Source organism: Saccopteryx bilineata, chromosome X (assembly GCF_036850765.1).
Source record: "Saccopteryx bilineata isolate mSacBil1 chromosome X, mSacBil1_pri_phased_curated, whole genome shotgun sequence".
Lineage (NCBI taxonomy): Eukaryota > Metazoa > Chordata > Mammalia > Chiroptera > Emballonuridae > Saccopteryx > Saccopteryx bilineata.
Window position 1 is genome coordinate 79190631 of NC_089502.1, and position 18886 is coordinate 79209516.

The following is an 18886-nucleotide window of genomic DNA, read 5'->3' on the forward strand; positions in this document are numbered from 1 at the left end:
GCTTGAGCGCGAGCTCATCTGGTTTGAGCAAAAGCTCACCAGGTTGGACCCAAGGTCGCTGGCTCGAGCAAGGGGTTACTCAGTCTGCTAAAGGCCCACGGTCAAGGCACATATGAGAAAGCAATCAATGAACAACTAAAGTGTTGCAACGCGCAACGAAAAACTAATGATTGATGCTTCTCATCTCTCCGTTCCTGTCTGTCTGTCCCTGTCTATCCCTCTGTCTGACTCTCACCCTGTCTCTGTAAAAAAAAAAAAAAAAGAAAGAAAGAAAAAGAAATCAAAAAAGAAAAAAGAACTGGTCCTCCATTTACGCGAGGCTGTCTGCCTGACTACTTCTTTTTTTTTTTTTTAATTATAATTTTATTTTTTTAATGGGGCGACATCAATAAATCAGGTTACATATATTCAAAGATCAACAAGTCCAGGTTATCTTCTGACTACTTCTTCTCTTAGGAAAAGCTCTTCCTCAAAAATTCAGCAGTCTGCCTGACCAGGCGGTGGTGCAGTGGATAGAGCGTCGGACTGGAATGCAGAGGACCCAGGTTTGAGACCCCGAGGTCGCCAGCTTGAGTGTGGGCTTATCTGGCTTGAGCAAAAAAGCTCACCAGCTTGGACCCAAGGTCGCTGGCTCTAGCAAGGGGTTACTCAGTCTGCTGAAGGCCCGCGGTCAAGGCACATATGAGAAAGCAATCAATGAACAACTAAGGTCTTGCAATGAAAAACTGATGATTGATGCTTCTCATTTCTCTCCATTCCTGTCAGTCTGTCCCTGTCTATCCCTCTCTCTGACTCGCTCTCTGTCCTTGTAAAAAAATAAATAAATAAATAAATAAAATTTCAGCAGTCCCTTTTGCACTTGATTTCTGGGTTCTGCCCTGCCAACCTCCAAGATGTGCACAGACAAGTATAAATCCTAGGAAATGACACAGTTAAAGCTTAAACTAAGATCTCTTTATTTTACTACACACATTACTTACATAACAGTTGGGCTCCATGCAGTATTTTACACAAGATTGGTGTAAAGCCATTAGCCACGGCCACCATCACAGCCGCCTGGCCAGTGCAGGTTCGCATTTGATTTGGACAGATGGTAATGAAACAACAGAACCAAGAACTGGTGGGCCATTAGTTTTAATCCTAGCTTGCCCCCGGTTGGTAAGAAATACACACAGTGGGAAAACACTTCCCTTTCCATTCAGGGCTCCCAAAGCCACTGACTTATCCGAGTTTTCCTAGGATCAAAGGTTTGTACCTCAGCAGTCTCATTCACCTCTGTTCTCCATCTCCTTCTCTCTGCACAAACTGGCTTCTCTCTCAGCACTCCACCATTTTAGCAGCTTCTCCTGGCCTCCTCTACGTGGCCTTTCTCTGCTCTCCTCTCTAATGCTAATCTCAGAAACCGAGAGAGCAAGCTCCTAGTTTGCCCCACTTTATAGTGTAGAAATCTAAACCTTTAATCCAGTATACAAACAAGGAAGTCTCTGATACAAAGTCACTTATCTGCCTGACCTGTGGTGGTGCAGTGGATAAAGCGTCGACCTGGAATGCTGAGGTCACCGGTTCAAAACCTGTACTTGTCTGGTCAAGGCACATATGGGAGTTGATGCTTCCTGCTCCTCCCCCCTTTCTCTCTCTCTCTCTCTCTCTCTCCTCTCTAAAATGAATAAATTAAAAAAAAATTTCAAAGTCACTTATCTGAGGCATAAGGGGATTCCTCATGAGAGTGCACCACCCCACATCATGCAATCAAAAGCTTAGTCTTAAAACTAAGCCTTAGGCTATAACCATTCTGCCTGCTTACAGCCTGTCCCCCACATCCAATGCAAACTATAAGCGAGCAAACATATATAATATTTAAAAACTTATTTGACCAACAAATGGGTATAGATCAAGGTCCAAATATCTACACAGTTCTCTACCATTATCTTCTATTTGAGGGTGAAAATAGTAAAATTAAGAAAAAATAATGATGTAAGTGAATAGAATAAGTGTTTTCTGTTGGGTTCGTGTAGAAAGCTCCAGATGTCATTAGAATTAAGAGATACTCTATACTTTTAGAAATGGATTAGGGCCTGTGAAATGTGTTTTACTTACCTGTGCAGCATGAACTTCCCCCACAAACCTTCTATACCATTCACCCATAATACTTCTGTCACTGGAAAAGATCCTAATCCCTGGGGCCTCTCCTCCTTGGTTCAGGAAAGGGACAGGGTGCAGCATTCAAGTGAAGCAGTTTACTAAGCAAAGCTATGCACTTTTTTTCTTTTGTGCATGCCACCCAGGGTGAAGTTGGGGGGCTACTTTGTTTGACCAGGAAAATACAGTGAGGCTCAAAAGCATTTTTAACCAATAGAATTTTGAGCCACTAAGGCACAAGTGTACAAACTCAGCAAGTCTGAGTGCCCCACCTATTGGAGTCTTAGGAGTTATGTACTTCTAGTTTCAAAGCTTTGTTTCCCTGTTATCAGGGTTAATAAACAAGGTTTCAAAGTTCCCCTTTGCAGTTGTTCTTATAACTATTGGGACAATGTTTTGGTGGCTGGTATCCAGCTCGTGTATTTGCCTCATAGCGAGAGACCAAAAAAGATCAATGTTTTAATAAATATAGAGCCTTCTTCGAGGAGTCAGGATTTGAGCTGAATCTAAAATTAAAGGAAGGACTTTAGACAGGAGAACAGCATCCTAACCCCTTTAGAAAGATGCTTTCTGTTAAACAGAATTAAACAAGGAAGCAGCTTGTTCTGAATCCCTTTTTGTCATTAACTCACAGTGATGGGGGAACTCAAGAATTAAAATTTTAGCTTGAGCTTTGGTTATGGCCAGTGGGCATAATTGTTAATGCAAGTGAGTAAAAGCTTTGTTCCAGGAATTGGGATACCTGAACAGCTCTACAGGATGTAAGGAAATCTGTGAGCGATCCACCTTTGTGCCCCAGGGGACTGCAAATAATACCCTTTTGTGCCCCAGAAGAACTGAAAGTGAACCGCCTTTGTGCCCCAGGCCACTGCAAGCAGTCTTTGTGCTCCAAGGTTGGAATGTCCCCTGACTTTGACTCAATAAACTTTTACTATAATCTCATTACTTCTCCCTTGAAATTTCAAAACCCTTACCTACCTTTTTCTTCCACTTATAAAAAGATTGGCTGAGGAAAGGGGGTTGAGATAATTTGGGAATGTAACCTGTCTCCCTAGATTGCCAGCTATCTGAAGAGTTCCCATACAGATTCAATTCTTTTCTCTACTTTTTGGCTGAATTGGTGACAGGCAGCACGAAGTCTGATATGTTTTCCGGTTTCAACAGTATGAATTTAGGTCTAAACCTTCCACATCTCTGTCTTCAATTTTCCCATATTTTCAATTAGTTGGCTAAAGTAGACGTTGATCTCCAGAAACTCGGGGCTCAACTGGAGTGAAAAAATTAGGTTTTTGTTTATGCTAACACTTACTACCTGTTGAACCTTTTGGGAAATTGCTTCATCTCTCTAAGCCTCAGTTTACTCATCTATAAAATAGGTAAAAATCAGTCCCCAGCTTACCTTATAATATTGAAACAATTTGGTGAAATAACAGACAGATAGGCTTATTATAAGACGCTGCACAATTTGAAGTAAGTGAAAGTTGAGAACAAGAGATATCCAGAAATGTGGCAAGAAGAAAGGACTCGGCGAAGGTTTAAAAACATTGGGGTTGGAAAAGGAAAACAGAAACGAACGTCTGCCTGACCTGTGGTGGCGCAGTAGAGAACGCGTGGACCCGGAACGCGGAGGTCACCAACCCGGGCTTGCCTGCTCAAGGCACACACGGAGAAGCAACTAGGAGTTGCGGCTGCCCTCCCGGCCCCGCCCCCTGCCACCTTAGGCCCCCACCCTACCCTTGTGCCCCTCCCTTGTCCCGCCTTTCTCTCTCTCTCTACTCTTTTCAAAATCAATAAATAAAATTTTTAAAAAAAGAAATGAAGGGAAAGAAGTAAGAACGAGGGGACTTCAACGACGCTAAAGAATGCGAGAGGAAGTGCAAGAAATCAAGAAAACTGGAGGGGAGGCCCCAGTATTGCTAGGTCACGTTGCCGGCGGAGCCATTTAGGTAGTGCACCGCGGTTCGGCGCCGGGCGTATTTCGCTGTGACGTTCACCACGAGCGATTATCCGCAACGGCTCATTTAAGATATAAGATGGCGGCGGTTGCTCGGTGCTTAAGTATTGCCCGAGTACCATGTTGGAAAGGTGGCCAGAGGACGAGTTTACTAAGGAAAGTCCCGAGATTGGCCAGTTTTTGTGTTGTGGTGAGTGCTGAACGTCAGACCGTTAGAAAAGGGGTCCTTAGCGAGCCTGCACACATCGGGTCGCGTGGCCTACCTGAGGTGGGGGAGGAGCTGGCTTGTATTTTCTTTTTCTCGTTTCGCCTCTCTTCAAAATATCAAAGAATAATTTTTCGTTTCTTAATCACATCACCACCACTGATGTGGCGAGGTGGTTGCGGAAACTAGGTCTAGGAGGGATTTGAGGTTGTTTTCCTCTCGTTTTTCCTTGTTTAAATGGGTTTTTATTGAAACCATTTCCCCCACCTCACAAGATTCTTTCTCTCCAGAGTGGTTTAGGACCAGCCTAACCTGTTGGGCTTATTCGTCCTTGTTTCTTTCGTGCTGTTTTTCGCGTGCAGACGGCATTATTTTGATAAACTGTTCAGTTTGTAACATTAATTAGTGCTCGATTAAACATTTCTTTTCCTGTGCTCTTATAGATGCCCCAAATGAGGACTTTTAGGCATATAATACCTTAACATTTGTTTTGGAAGCATCTCAGAGGTGTGCGTGTGTGTACAGGTAATCTTTGGGAAAATTGCTGTATTTTTTTGTGGCTTGTTGATTACCCACTAAGGAAGAGAAGAACTAGGTTTCACATGTTAAGATCTCTTGGTGAAAATAAATTTGTTATGTATAACATGTTTACTGTGGAAGAATACCAAAAAAATTGCATCGTATCTGTTGTTAAATCCTTATGTGGTTAAAACAAATTTTGGTTAAGAAGTGCCCAAATCTCACTCATATATTGCTGGACAGAGTATGACTTTGTACAGCCTTTTGAAAAAGTAATCTGGCAATATTTAGGGAAATACAAAATACAGATATCACGACTAATTACCAGAACCTAATAGTCTTACTTTTAAGACTATATCCTACAGAGAGGAAACCTTTGTAGCTTTTTTTTTGTGATAAGCAATTGGAAGCAACCTGTGTATTCATCAATAGAATTTTTTTTAGAATGTTTGAATAAATGATAAGACATTGGTATTATGACATACAACTTACAACTGTGGAAACAGATTTACCTCTAAGCTCTTTTGATCTACAGAATGCTATAATGTATTGTTATGTGAGAAAAATAAGTTGCAGAATACCCTATCTACTGTGATCCTATGCTTTTGGTGGTGGGGTGGGGTGACGAAAGAATTTAAGATTAACTTTCTTTTCTTTGTCTTTTTTTGGGGGGCTTTCTGATATGCTATGAAATACTTAAGACATATAAAGAATAATACAATGAATCTCTGTTCTCACTGAGCCAACCCAACTTCATTCTTTTAAATGTTCATGGCACCTGACCTGTGGTGGCGCAGTGGATAAAGCATTGACCTGGAACACTGAGGTCGCCAGTTCGAAACCCTGGGTTTGCCTGGTCAAGGCACATATGGGAGTTGATGCTTCCTGCTTCTCTCCCCTTCTCTCTCTCTCTCTCTCTCTCTCTCTCTCTCTCTCTCTCCCCTCTCTAAAATGAATAAATAAAAGAAAAAGATTTTAAAAAAATTAAAAAAAAATGTTCATAGCCAGTTGTCCCAGAACCATTTGTTGGAAGAGACTTTATTTCCCATTGAATGGCCTTGGGACCCTTTTTGAAATCAAGTGACTATAGATATATGTGTTATTGATTGGTTGGTTGATTTTACAGAAAGATGGGAAGGAGGGAGGAGAGAGAGAGAGAAACTTTGATCTGTTTTTCTGTCTGTTCATGCATTTCCCTGGTTGACATCTTTAAGTGCTCTGACTGGGTACATGACAACCTTGGCACATCTGGATGATACTCTGACCTACCTGGTCAGTGTCATAGATATATGCGTTTATATTTGGTCTTTCAAATTTATTTCATTTGTGTCTATCCTTGTCAGTACTGTACTGTTTTGATTACTATAGATCAGGGGTCCCCAAACTTTTTACACAGGGGGCCAGTTCACTGTCCCTCAGACCGTTGGAGGGCCAGACTATAAAAAAAACTATGAACAAATCCCTGTGCACACTGCACATATCTTATTTTAAAGTAAAAAACAAAATGGGAACAAATACAATATTTAAAATAAAGAACAAGTAAATTTAAATCAACAAACTGACCAGTATTTCAATGGGAACTATGCTCCTCTCACTGACCACCAATGAAAGAGGTGCCTCTTCTGGAAGTGCGGTGGGGTCCGGATAAATGGCCTCAGGGGGCCACATGCGGCCCGCGGGCCTTAGTTTGGGGACTCCTGCTGTAGATTGTATGTCATCAGTTTTTTTAAGGTTTTATTTATTTTATTGATTTTAGAGAGAGAGAGAGCAAGACTAGTTGTTTTACTTTAGTTGTCCATTGATTGTTCCATGTGTGTGCCTTGACAGGGGAAACCGGGAGTTTTTTTTTTTTTTTAAAGAATTTGGGGCCCATGTTTTTTTTATTTTATTTATTTACTTATTTTTTATAGAGACAGAGAGTGAGTCAGAGAGAGGGACAGACAGACAGGAACAGAGAGATGAGAAGCATCAATCAGTTTTTCATTGCGCGTTGCAACACCTTAGTTGTTCATTGATTGCCCTCCCACATGTGCCCTGACTGCGGGCCTCCAGCAGACCAAGTACCCCCCCCCCCCCCCTTGAGCCAGCGACCCTGGGCTGAAGCCGGTGAGCTTTCGCTCAAACCAGATGAGCCCTCGCTCAAGCTGGCGAGCCCAGGATCTCGGACCTGGGTCCCCCGCATCCCAGTCCGACGCTCCATCCACTGCGCCACCACCTGGTCAGGTTGAAACCGGGAGTTTTGAATCCACGAACTCAGCGTTCCAGGTTGACACTCTATCCACTACACCACCACAGGTCAGGCTGTCATAAGTTTTAAAATTGGGCAGTTTCAGCTCTCCAACTTTATTTTTTTTCAAGATTGTTTTGGCTATTCAGGCTTCTTGAAATTCCATATGAATTTTAGGGTCAGCCTGTCCATCTCTATTTAAGTCATATAGAAAAAAAGAAAAAGAAGTTATAATCCAAAAAGATAATAATACTTACTTTTACATTTACCTGTATAGTTACCTTTACCCATATTCTTTATTTTTTCATATACTTTTGAATTACTATCATCCTTCCATTTTAGCCTGAATAACTCCCTTTTACAGTGTTTGTAGGTTTTATTAGCAATGACCTCTCAGCTTTTATCTGGTAATGTCCTTTTTTTTTTTTTTTTTCATTTTAGAGAGGTAGGGGAGGGCGGGGAGGGAGAGAGAGAAGGGTGTGGGGGGGAGCAGGAAGCATCAACTCCCATATGTTCCTTGACTGGGCAAGCCCAGGATTTTGAACCTGCAACCTCAGCATTCCAGGTCGACACTTTATCCACTGTGCCACCACAGGTCAGACTCACTGACTTATTTAGATACTTAGTTACTGCTTCCATTCTCTTAACATTTATTGAAATAAAATTCACATACCATGCAATTCACTCATTTAAAGTATACAGTTCAATGGTTTTAAGTATATGTGCAGCCATCACCACAGTCAATTTTAGAACATTTTCACATTTTCATCACCTTGAGATGTCCTCATGCTTTTTTTTTTTTTTTTAAAGATTTTATTTATTCATTATAGAGGGGGGGGAGGAGCAGGAAGCATCAACTCCCATATGTGCCTTGACCAGGCAAGCCCAGGGTTTTGAACCACCAACCTCAGCGTTTCCAGGTTGATGCTTTATCCACTGCGTCACCACAGGTCAGGCCTCATGCTTTTTTTTATAAATAAATTTTTATTAATTTTAATGGGGTGACATAAATCAGGGTACACATATTCAAAGAAAACGTGTCCAGGTTATCTTGTCATTCAATTATGTTGCATACCCATCACCCAAAGTCAGATTGTCCTCCGTCATCTTATATCTAGTTTTCTTTGTGCCCCTCCCCTCCCCTCCCCTCCCCTCCTGCTCCCCTACACCCCCCCCCCCCCATAACCACCACACTCTTGTCCGTGTCTCTTAGTCTCGTTTTTATTTCCCACCAATGTATGGAGGAATCATGCAGTTCTTGTTTTTTTTCTGATTTACTTATTTCACTCCGTATAATGTTATAAAGATCCCACCATTTTGCTGTAAATGATCCGATGTCATTTCTTATGGCTGAGTAGTATTACCTAGTGTATATGTGCCACATCTTCTTTATCTAGTCTTCTATTGAAGGGCTTTTATCTTGGCCACTGTGAACAATGCTGCAGTGAACGTGGGGCTGCATGTGTCTTTACGTATCAATGTTTCTGAGTTTTTGGGGTATATACCCAGTAGAGGGATTGCTGAGTCATAAAGTAGTTCTATTTTCAGTTTTTTGAGGAACCACCATACTTTCTTCCATAATGGTTGTGCTACTTTACATTCCCACCAACAGTGAATGAGGGTTCCTTTTTCTCCACAGCCTCTTCAACATTTGCTATTACCTGTCTTGTTGATGATAGCTAATCTAACAGGAGTGAGGTGGTATCTCCTTGCACTTTTGATTTGCATTTCTCTAATAACTAAAGAAGATGAGCATCTTTTCATATATCTGTTGGCCATTTGTATTTCTTCCTGGGAGAAGTGTCTGTTCATGTCCTCTTCCTATTTTTTTTTTTTTTCTGTATTTTTCTGAAGTTGGAAACGGGGAGGCAATCAGACAGACTCCCACATGCGCCCGACCGGGATCCACCCGGCATGCCCACCAGGACGCGATGCTCTGCCCATCTGGGGCGTTGCTCTGTTGCAACCAGAGACATTCTAGCGCCTGAGGCAGAGGCCACAGAGCCATCCTTAGTGCCCAGGCCAACTTTGCTCCAGTGGAGCCTGGGCTGCAGGAGGGGAAGAGAGAAACAGAGAGGAAGGAGAGGGGGAGGGGTGGAGAAGCAGATGGGTGCGTCTCCTGTGTGCCCTGCCGGAAATCGAACCCGGGACTCCTGCATGCAGGCCGACTCGGCTCTATCACTGAGCCATCCGGCCAGGGCCTCTTCCCATTTTTTTATTGGATTGTTTGTTTGTTTGTTGTTGAGTTATATGAGTTCTTTGTATATTTTGGATATTAGGCCCTTATCTGAGCTGTTGTTTGAAAATATCATTTCCCATTTAGTTGGCTGTCTGTTTATTTTGTTGTCAGTTTCTCTTGCTGAGCAAAAACTTCTTAGTCTGATGTAGTTCCATTCATTTATCTTTGCCTTCACTTCTCTTGCCTTTGGAGTCAAATTCATAAAATGCTCTTTAAAACCCAGGTCCAGCCTGACCTGTGGTGGCGCAGTGGATAAAGCGTCAACCTGGAAATGCTGAGGTCGCCGGTTCGAAACCCTGGGCTTGCCTGGTCAAGGCACATATGGGAGTTGATGCTTCCAGCTCCTCCCCCCGTTTCTCTCTCTCCTCTCTAAAAATGAATAAAGAAAAAAAAAATTCTCTTTAAAAAAAAACAAAAAACCCAGGTCCATGAGTTTAGTACCTATGTCTTCTTCCATGTACTTTATTGTTGCAGGTCTTATATTTAGGTCTTTGATCCATTTTGAATGAATTTTAGTACAAGGGGACAAGCTGTATTCGAGTTTCATTCTTTTGCATGTGGCTTTCCAGTTTTCCCCTCACCATTTGTTGAAGAGGCTTTCTTTTCTCCATTGTGTGTTGTTGGCCCCTTTATTGAAAATTATTTGACCATATATATGTGGTTTTATTTCTGGGCTTTCTATTCTGTTCCATTGGTCTGAGTGTCTATTTTTCTGCCAATACCATGCTGTTTTGATTGTCGTGGCCCTATAATATAGTTTGAAGTCAGGTATTGTAATGCCCCCAGCTTCATTCTTTTTCCTTAGAATTGCTTTGGCTATTCGGGGTTTTTTATAGTTCCATATAAATCTGATGATTTTTTGTTTCTTTTGTTTTTTGTATTTTTCTGAGGTTGGAAACAGGGAGGCAGTCAGACAGACTCCCGCATGCGCCCGGCCGGGATCCACCCAGCATGCCCACCAGGGGTCGATGCTCTGCCCATCTGGAAATCTGATTATTTTTTGTTCCATTTCTTTAAAAAATGTCATCGGAGTTGTGATGGGAATTGCATTAAATTTATAAATTGCTTTAGGTAATATGGCCATTTTGATTATATTTATTCTTCCTATCTAAGAACAAGGAATATTTGCCATCTCATTGTATCTTTTTTGATTTACCTTAACAATGCTTTGTAGTTTTCATTATATAGTTCCTTTGCATTCTTTGTTATGTTTAGTCCTAGGTATTGTGTGTGTGTGTGTGTGTATATATATATATATATATATATTTTTTTTTTTTTTTTCAATTGTGAAGGGGATTATTTTTTTGAGTTCGTTTTCTAATATTTCATTGTTGGAATATAGAAAGGCTATGGACTTTTGTATATTAATTTTGTATCCTGCGACCTTACTGTATTGGTTTATTGTTTCTAGTAATCTTTTTGTGGAGTCTTTGGGGTTTTCGATGTATAGGACCATACCATCTGCAAAAAGTGATACTTTTACTTCTTTAATGATATGGATGCCTTTTATTTATTTCTCTTGTCTGATTGCTCTGGCTAGAACTTCTAGCATCACGTTAAATAAGAGTGGAGAGAGTGGACAACCCTGTCTTGTTCCTGATATGAGGGGGAAAGTCCTCAGTTTTATGCCGTTTAATATGATGTTAGCTGATGGTTTATCATATATGGCCTTTATCATGTTGAGATACTTTCCTTCTATAACCCTTTGAGTGTCTTAAACATAAAGTTGTGTTGTATTTTATCGAATGCCTTTTCTTTTTTTTTATTTTTTTAAAATTTATTTTTTTACAGAGGCAGAGATAGACAGGGACAGACAGACAGGAATGGAGAGAGATGAGAAGCATCAATCATCAGTTTCTCATTGCGCGTGCGACTTCTTAGTTGTTCATTGATTGCTTTCTCACATGTGCCTTGACCGTGGGCCTTCAGCAGACCGAGTAAACCCCTGCTGGATCCAGCGACCCTGGGTCTAAGCTGGTGAGCTTTTTGCTCAAACCAGATGAGCCCATGCTCAAGCTGGCGACCTCGGGGTCTCGAACCTGGGTCCTTCTGCATCCCATTCCGACGCTCTATCCACTGCGCCACCACCTGGTCAGGCTTGAATGCCTTTTCTGCATCTATTGATAATATCATGTGGTTTTTTTCTTTGTTTTGTTGATATGGTGTATTACGTTAACTGTTTTACGTATGTTGAACCATCCTTGAGATTTCTGGGATGAATCCCACTTGATCATCATGTATTATTATTATTATTATTTTTGTGTGTGTATTTTTCTGAAGCTGGAAACGGGGAGGCAGTCAGACAGACTCCTGCATGCGCCCCACCGGGATCCACCCAGCACGCCCACCAGGGGGTGATGCTCTGCCCATCCGGGGTGTCGCTCTGTTGCAACCAGAGCCACTCTAGTGCCTGGGGCAGAGGCCAAGGAGCCATCCCCAGCTCCAGTGGAGCCTCGGCTTCGGGAAGGGAAGAGAGAGACAGAGAGGAAGGAGAGGGGGAGGGGTGGAGAAGCACACACGCTTCTCCTGTGTGCCCCGGCCAGAAATCAAACCAGGGACCTCCGCATGCCAGGCCGACGCTACACCACTGAGTCAACCGGCCAGGGCCGTATTATTTTTTAAATATGTTGTTGTATGGATTTGGCAGTATTTTGTTTAGTATTTTAGCATCTGTATTCATCAGAGATATTGGTCTGTAGTTTCCTTTTTTTTGTGCCGTCCTTGCTAGGTTTCGGTATGAGGATTATGTTGGCCTCATAAAATGTGTTTGGAAGTATTGCTTCTTCTTCAATTTTTTGGAAGACTTTGAGTAGAATAGGAACCAAGTCTTCTTTGAATGTTTGATAGAATTCACTAGTATAACCGTCTGGGCCTGGACTTTTATTTTGGGGGAGGTTTTTAAATTTTTTTTTTTTGTTTTTAAATTCATTTTAGAGAGGAGAGAGAGAAGAGAGAGAGACAGGGGGGAGGAGCTGGAAGCATCAACTCCCATATGTGCCTTGACCAGGCAAGCCCAGGGTTTCGAACCGGCGACCTCAGCATTTCCAGGTCGCCGCTTTATCCATTGCGCCACCACAGGTCAGGCTTTGGGGGAGGTTTTTAATAGTTTTTTCTATTTCCTCCCTGCTAATTGGTCTGTTTAGGCTCTCTGCTTCTTCTTGACTCAATCTAGGAAGGTTGTATTATTCTAGGAATTTATCCATTTCTTCTAGATTGTTGAATTTAGTGGCATATAGTTTTTTGTAGTATTCTACAATAATTCTTTGTATATGTATGATGTCTGTGGTGATTTCTCCTCTTTCATTTTGGATTTTGTTTATATGAGTCCTTTCTCTTTTTTCCTTTGTGAGTCTTGCCAAGGGTTTGTCAATTTTGTTGATCTTTTCACAGAACCAGTTCCTTGTTTTATTAATTTTTTCTATAGTTTTTCTGTTCTCTATTTCATTTATTTCTGCTCTGATTTTTATTTTTTCCTTTCTTCAGCTGGTTTTGGGTTGTCTTTGTTCTTCTTTTTCTAGATCCTTAAGGTGTGAAGTTAAGTGGTTCACTTGGGCTCTCTCTTGTTTGTTCATATAGGCCTGAAGTGATATGAACTTCCCTCTTATCACTGCTTTTGCTGTACCCCAGAGAATCTGATATGTCGTATTGTCATTTTCATTTGTCTGTATATATCTTTTGATCTCTGCACTTATTTCTTCTTTGACCCATTCATTTTTTAAAGGTATGTTGTTTAGTTTCCACATTTTTGTGGTTTTTTTTTCCTCTTCTTTGCAGTTGAATACTAGTTTCAAGGCTTTATGATCAGAAAATATGCTTGGTACAATTTCGATTTTTCTGAATTTGCTGATGTTATTTTTGTGGCCCAACATATGGTCAATTCTTGAGAATGTTCCATGTACACTAGAGAAAAATGTATACTCAGTTGCTTTGGGATGAAGTGTCCTGTAGATTGGTATCATATCCAGGTGCTTTAGTGTTTCGTTTAAGGCCAATATATCTTCATTGATTTTCTGTTTGAATGAACGATCTAGAGCCATCATCGGTGTATTGAGGTCTCCAAGTATGACTGTATTTTTTGTCAGTTTTTGTTTTTAGGTCAATAAGTAGCTGTCATATATTTTGGTGCTCCTTGGTTTGGTGCATATATATTAAGAATTGTTATGTCTTCTTAATTCAGTGTCCCCTTAATCATTATGAAATGATCATTTTTGTCTCTGAGTACTTTTGCTGTCTTGTAGTTAGCATTATCAGATATACTATTGCTACACCTGCATTTTTTTGGATGTTATTTGCTTGGAGTATTGTTTTCCAGCCTTTCACTTTGAATTTGTTTTTATCCTTGTTGCTTAGATGAGTTTCTTGTAGGCAGCATACAGTTGCATTTTCTTTTTTAATCCATTCTGCTACTCTGTGTCTTTTTTAAAATTTATTATTATTATTATTTTTTTACAGAGACAGAGTCAGAGAGAGGGATAGACAGGGACAGACAGACAGGAACGGAGAGATGAGAAGCATTAATTATTAGTTTTTCGTTGCAATACCTTAGTTGTTCATTGCTTGCTTTCTCATATGAGCCTTGATAGCGGGCCTTCAGCAGACCGAGTAATCCCTTGCTTGAGCCAGCAACCCTGGGTCCAAGCTGGTGAGCTTTTGCTCAAACCAGAAAAGCCCACGCTCAAGCACGCGACCTTGGGGTGTTGAACCTTGGTCCTTCCGCATCCCAGTCCAATGCTCTATCCACTGCACTACCGCCTGGTCAGGCACTCTGTGTCTTTTTATTGGTGAGTTTAATCCATTTACATTTAGTGTAGTTATTGACACTTGTGGATTCTCTATTGCCATTTGATATATTACTTTCTGTTAGTTTTGTATCTTGTTTGATTCTTCTTGTTTGTTTTTCTATCCTTTGTTTTTGTTTGTATTCCATACTTCTTTCCTGTGTTGATACCTTTTTTAAGTCATGTGCTTCTGTGGTGGTATTTTCAAGTGTGGTCACCATTAAGTAATTAAAAGGGTTACCGCCTGACCTGTGGTGGCGCAGTGGGATAAAGTGTCAACCTGGGACACTGAGGTCGCCGGTTTGAAACCCTGGGCTTGCCTGGTCAAGGCACATATGGGAGTTGATGCTTCCAGCTCCTCCCCTCGTCTCTCTCTCTCTCTCTCTTTCTCCCCTCTCTCTAAAAAGTCAATAAATAAAAAAAAAAAAAAAAAAAAAGGGTTACCTACCATATTCATTATTGTACCCTATCTTATCGGTGTTTCTGCACTCCATCGTCCTTTTCTACTGTTAATCTCCATCCTCTCCCCTTTTTTTGTTTTTGTTGTCACAGTTTAAATTTGGTTTTATTGTGTTCTTGGTGGAGCTTTTACTTGTGGTTTTGATTTGCTTTCTTCTTTGTACCTGGTTGGAAAACCCCCTTTAGTATAAATTATTTCCTGGAGTGGGGGTTTTCTGATGATAAATTCCAACTTTTCTGTATTTGTGAATGTTTTTATTTCTCCTTCATATTTGAAGGATAGCTTTGATGGGTATAGTATTCTTGGCTGAAAGTTCCTCTCTTTCAGGACTTTAAATATTGGGGTCCACTTTCTTCTAGCTTGTAGAGTTTCTGCTGAGAAATCCGATGATAATCTAATAGGCCTTCCTTTATAGTTGTATTCTTTTTTCCCCTGGCTGCCTTGAGAATTTTTTCTTTGTCGTTGGTTTGTGCCAATTTCATTATGCTGTGCCTTGGAGTAGGTTTGTTGTGGTTAAGAAAACTCAGTGTTCTGTTTGCTTCTTGAATTTGAGGCTTTAGTTCTTTCCACGGGCTTGGGAAGTTCTCGTCTATTATTTGTTTGAATATATTCTCCATTCCATTTTCTCTCTCTTCTCCCTCTGATATACCTATATTCTTATGTTATTCTTTTTGATGGAGTCAGACAATTTCTGTAGGGCTTTCTCATTTTTTAAAATTTTTGAGTCTCTCCTCTCTGTTGTGCTCAAGTTGCTTGTCTTCTATGTCACTAATCCTACCTTCTATCTGGCCTGTTCTATTAGCTAAGCTTGTTACCTTGTTTTTCAGTTCATGAATTGAGGTTTTCATCTCTGTTTGATTTGTTTTTATAGTTTCAATTTCCTTGGTAATATATTCTTTGTGTTTGTTGAGTTGTTTTCTGAGCTCCCTAAATCGCCTTTCTGTGCTTTTTTGTATATCTCTGAGTATTTTTAGGATTTCTATTTGAAATTCTTTGTCATTTAGTTCCAAGGTTTCCAATATATTAAATTTTTTCTCCATAGATTTTTCCACATCTATCTGTGATACTTCTGTATCTTTTGTATCCATGATATTTGATTTCCTTTTTCTTAATGGCATCTGAGGGTGGTCTTGTTGATAGCACTTCGTTTTCAGTGTGTGGGACTCCCAGATGCTCCAAGGATAGATTTTTCTGTCTCTGGTTGATGAACTTTTTGAAATTTTGGGGAGATTTGTCGGTCGTGCTCCTCACAGTGCCATTTCTCTCACCTCCGAAGATGATTCTTAAAATGACTAAGGAGATGGCGAACCGATTACTTAGCCCTCACTGCCTCCCTGGGAACATCTTGCCCAGACATCGCTAGCCTGGCTCAGAGCCATAAGCCCTCACCAGGATGTTTAGCAGCGAGATGTCCTCATTCTTTAGCCATAACTCCTTATCCCCTTGTACCCTGACTGCCTAGCTCTAAGCAACCTTTAATCTATTTTTTGTTTTTCTTGATTTCTCATTTTTGAAAATTTTAGATGAATGGATTCATATAATATGTGGTCTTTTGTGATTGGCTTCCTTCACCTAGCATAATATTTCAAGGTTTATCCATGGTGTAGTGTATATCAGTACTTCATTGTATTTATGCCTGAAAAAAAATATTTTTTTAGCGGGTGCTCGAGAGAGACACAGAGACGGAGACAGGGACAGGAAGGGAGAGAGATGAGAAGCATCAATTCTTCTTTGTGACACCTTTGTTATTGATTGTTTTCTCATATGTGCCTTGATGGGGAATGAGGGGGTCCCAGCAGAGCAAGTGACCGCTTGCTCAAGCCGGCGACCTTGGGGTTTTGAACCTGGGTCCTCAGCATCCCAGTCTGATGCTCTATCCATTGCACCACTGCCTAGTCAGGCTATGGTTGAAATATATTACATAGTACAGTATGGATATATCAGATTTTATTTGTTTATTCATCAGTGGACCTTGGGTGATTTCTATCTTGAGGCGATTAAGAATAATTCTAGGTGGGTGGAATAGGTGGAGGGGATCAGGAGGTAAAAATTCCCATTTATAAGATAAATAAGTTGGCGGATGTAATGTACAGCATGGTGACTATAGTTAATAATATTGTATTGCAAAGGTGAAGTTTGCTGAGAATGTAAATCTTTTTTTTTTTTTTAACAATTCTTTTTTTAAATTTTTATTTATTTATTTTTTTAATTTTTATTTTATTCATTTTAGAGAGGAGAGAGAGAGGGAGAGACAGAGAGAGAGAGAGATAGGGGGGAGGAGCTGGAAGCATCATCTCCCATATGTGCCTTGACCAGGCAAGCCCAGGGTTTCGAACCGGCGACCTCAGCATTTCCAGGTCGATGCTTTATCCACTGCGCCACCACAGATCAGGCGAGAATGTAAATCTTAAAAAATTCTTATCACAGAAAAAAATATGTTAACTTTATGTAGTGACAGATGGTAAACAACCTTAGTCAGGTGGTCATTTTGCAGTGTGCGCAAATGTCAAATCATTATATTGTACTAATATAATGTCCAATGTCAGTTATATTTCAATAAGAAGGGTGGAGTATTTTCACCCATTCCACTGGGTATAATGACATGAATTATTCTATACAATTTAGCTCCAATTTTAAAAAAGGATAATTCTGCTAAAACATTCATGTATAAGTTTCTTTGTAGACGTGGTTTTATTTTTGTAGGTATGTATACTTGAGTGTTATTATGGGTCATGGTAACTGTATGTTCCTATTCCAAAGTGCCTGCGCTATTTTACACTCACACCAGGAACATTTGAGTGCTCTAACTTGCCTACATTCTCACCAGCATTTCTCATTATCTGACCTTATCCAGTTCTTGCCATCCTAGTGGGTGTGAAGTTTTATTTCTTTTTTAAAAAATTTTAAAATATTTATTCATTTTAGGGAAAGAGAGAAACATTGATCTGCTGCTCCACCTATCATTCATGCATTCATCACTCAACTCTCACATGCTCCCCTACTGGGGATTGAACCCACAACCCTGTCGTACCCAGAGGATGGTCCAACCAACAAAGCTACTGGGCCAGTGCTGAAGTGGTATTTCATTGTGCTCTCCTTTTCTACCAGGTTAGTGCCCTGCTGTTACTCCATAGGGAGGTGCAATTTGAATGTGCCCACAATCACCCAGGGGTGATAGTGGTTTTGTTAGGGCTGTCTTTCTCTAAGCATACCCAGCCACCAAGTACTGCTAACTGTGAAGCATTGTTTAATTGTTTTCCACAATGCCCTGGGACATAGACTACTGAAAATTCAAACTGGGACCTTTGAATGAATAGTTTCTAAGATTAGTGTTTGATGTTTGTTCTGACCCCAGGAGGACTCCTCCTAATTGCCTTTTTCCCTAGTTCTGCAAACAAATTGACCTACAATTTAGCCTGTATTTTGAGTCTTCTCCTAATTGCCTTTTACTGCAGTCTCTTTCTCTTTTCAGGGCCCTTTCTCCATGCTCTTGAAATTGAAGTCAGTTCCTTTGGGAAGAGATTAGGAGCTATCTATTTTAGTATCTGCTTTCTTCCTCAAGCAAAAGCTCTGAGCCTGGTCTCTGGTGAGGGAGTGAGGGACAATGTCAAGTTTCTCTCTGACAATTCTGCATTAGCTGAATGTTTGTGGAGATGGGTTACAGCCGGAGGCCTATTCAGTTTGCCCGTCTTCACAACCCAGTCTGCATTCAATTACAGTCTATATTCCATCAGTGGGGAAGAGGTGGCAGAAGATAATCCTTGCCTCTTAATCACAGTTGCTAGTGATTTAGCCCTAGCAACAGTCATCCGAGGGCTGGATGAAAAATTCTAGTACCCTGTTTGTCCTTATAAGAAAGCTCTCTGTGTTCCTTTTAAAATTTTTTTTTTATTTTGTGCCAGAGAGAGAGAGAGAGGGAAAGACAGGGACAGACATACAGAAAGGAAGAGAAACAAGAAGGGAGAAAGATGAAAAGCATCAATTCTTCGTTGTGGCACTTTAGTTTTTCATTGAATACTTTATCATATATGCCTTGTCCATGGGCCTTTAGCAGACCGAGTAACCCCTTGCTCAAGCCAGTGACTTCGGGCCCAAGCTGGTGAGCCCTGTTCAAACCAGATGAGTCCGTGCTCAAGCAGGCGACCTTGGGGTTTTGAACCTGAGTCCTCAGCATCTCAGGCCCACGCTCTATCCACTGCGCTACCACCTGGTCAGGCTTTTACCTTTTCTTTAGTGACTGGATAATGTTACCTATTTTCACAGTCTTTTATTTTTTATTTTACCTATTGAAGTTTTATGTTGAATTCCTCTGAAATTCAGTGAATTTTTCATTTCAATTACTGTACTTTTCAGCTTTAGAAATTG

At 40.7% G+C, this 18886-nt stretch overlaps 2 long non-coding RNA genes across 9 annotated transcripts in view; one reads left to right on the forward strand and one right to left on the reverse strand.

Moving 5' to 3' along the window:
* The window catches only part of LOC136317390 (uncharacterized), a 49425-nt gene extending 45604 nt beyond the window's left edge, over positions 1–3821 (reverse strand). For 5 of the 6 annotated variants that reach the window (XR_010727862.1, XR_010727860.1, XR_010727864.1 and 2 more), the window contains exon 1: positions 3726–3818. This is a non-coding gene — a long non-coding RNA (uncharacterized lncRNA). Of the gene's footprint in view, positions 1–3725 lie in introns of all 6 variants that reach the window. The other variant, XR_010727863.1, reaches the window with a different exon arrangement.
* Positions 3822–4159: 338 nt separating this feature from the next.
* The window catches only part of LOC136317391 (uncharacterized), a 144657-nt gene continuing 129930 nt past the window's right edge, over positions 4160–18886 (forward strand). For all 3 annotated transcript variants that reach the window (XR_010727867.1, XR_010727868.1, XR_010727869.1), the window contains exon 1: positions 4160–4283. This is a non-coding gene — a long non-coding RNA (uncharacterized lncRNA). The remainder of the gene's footprint in view (positions 4284–18886) is intronic.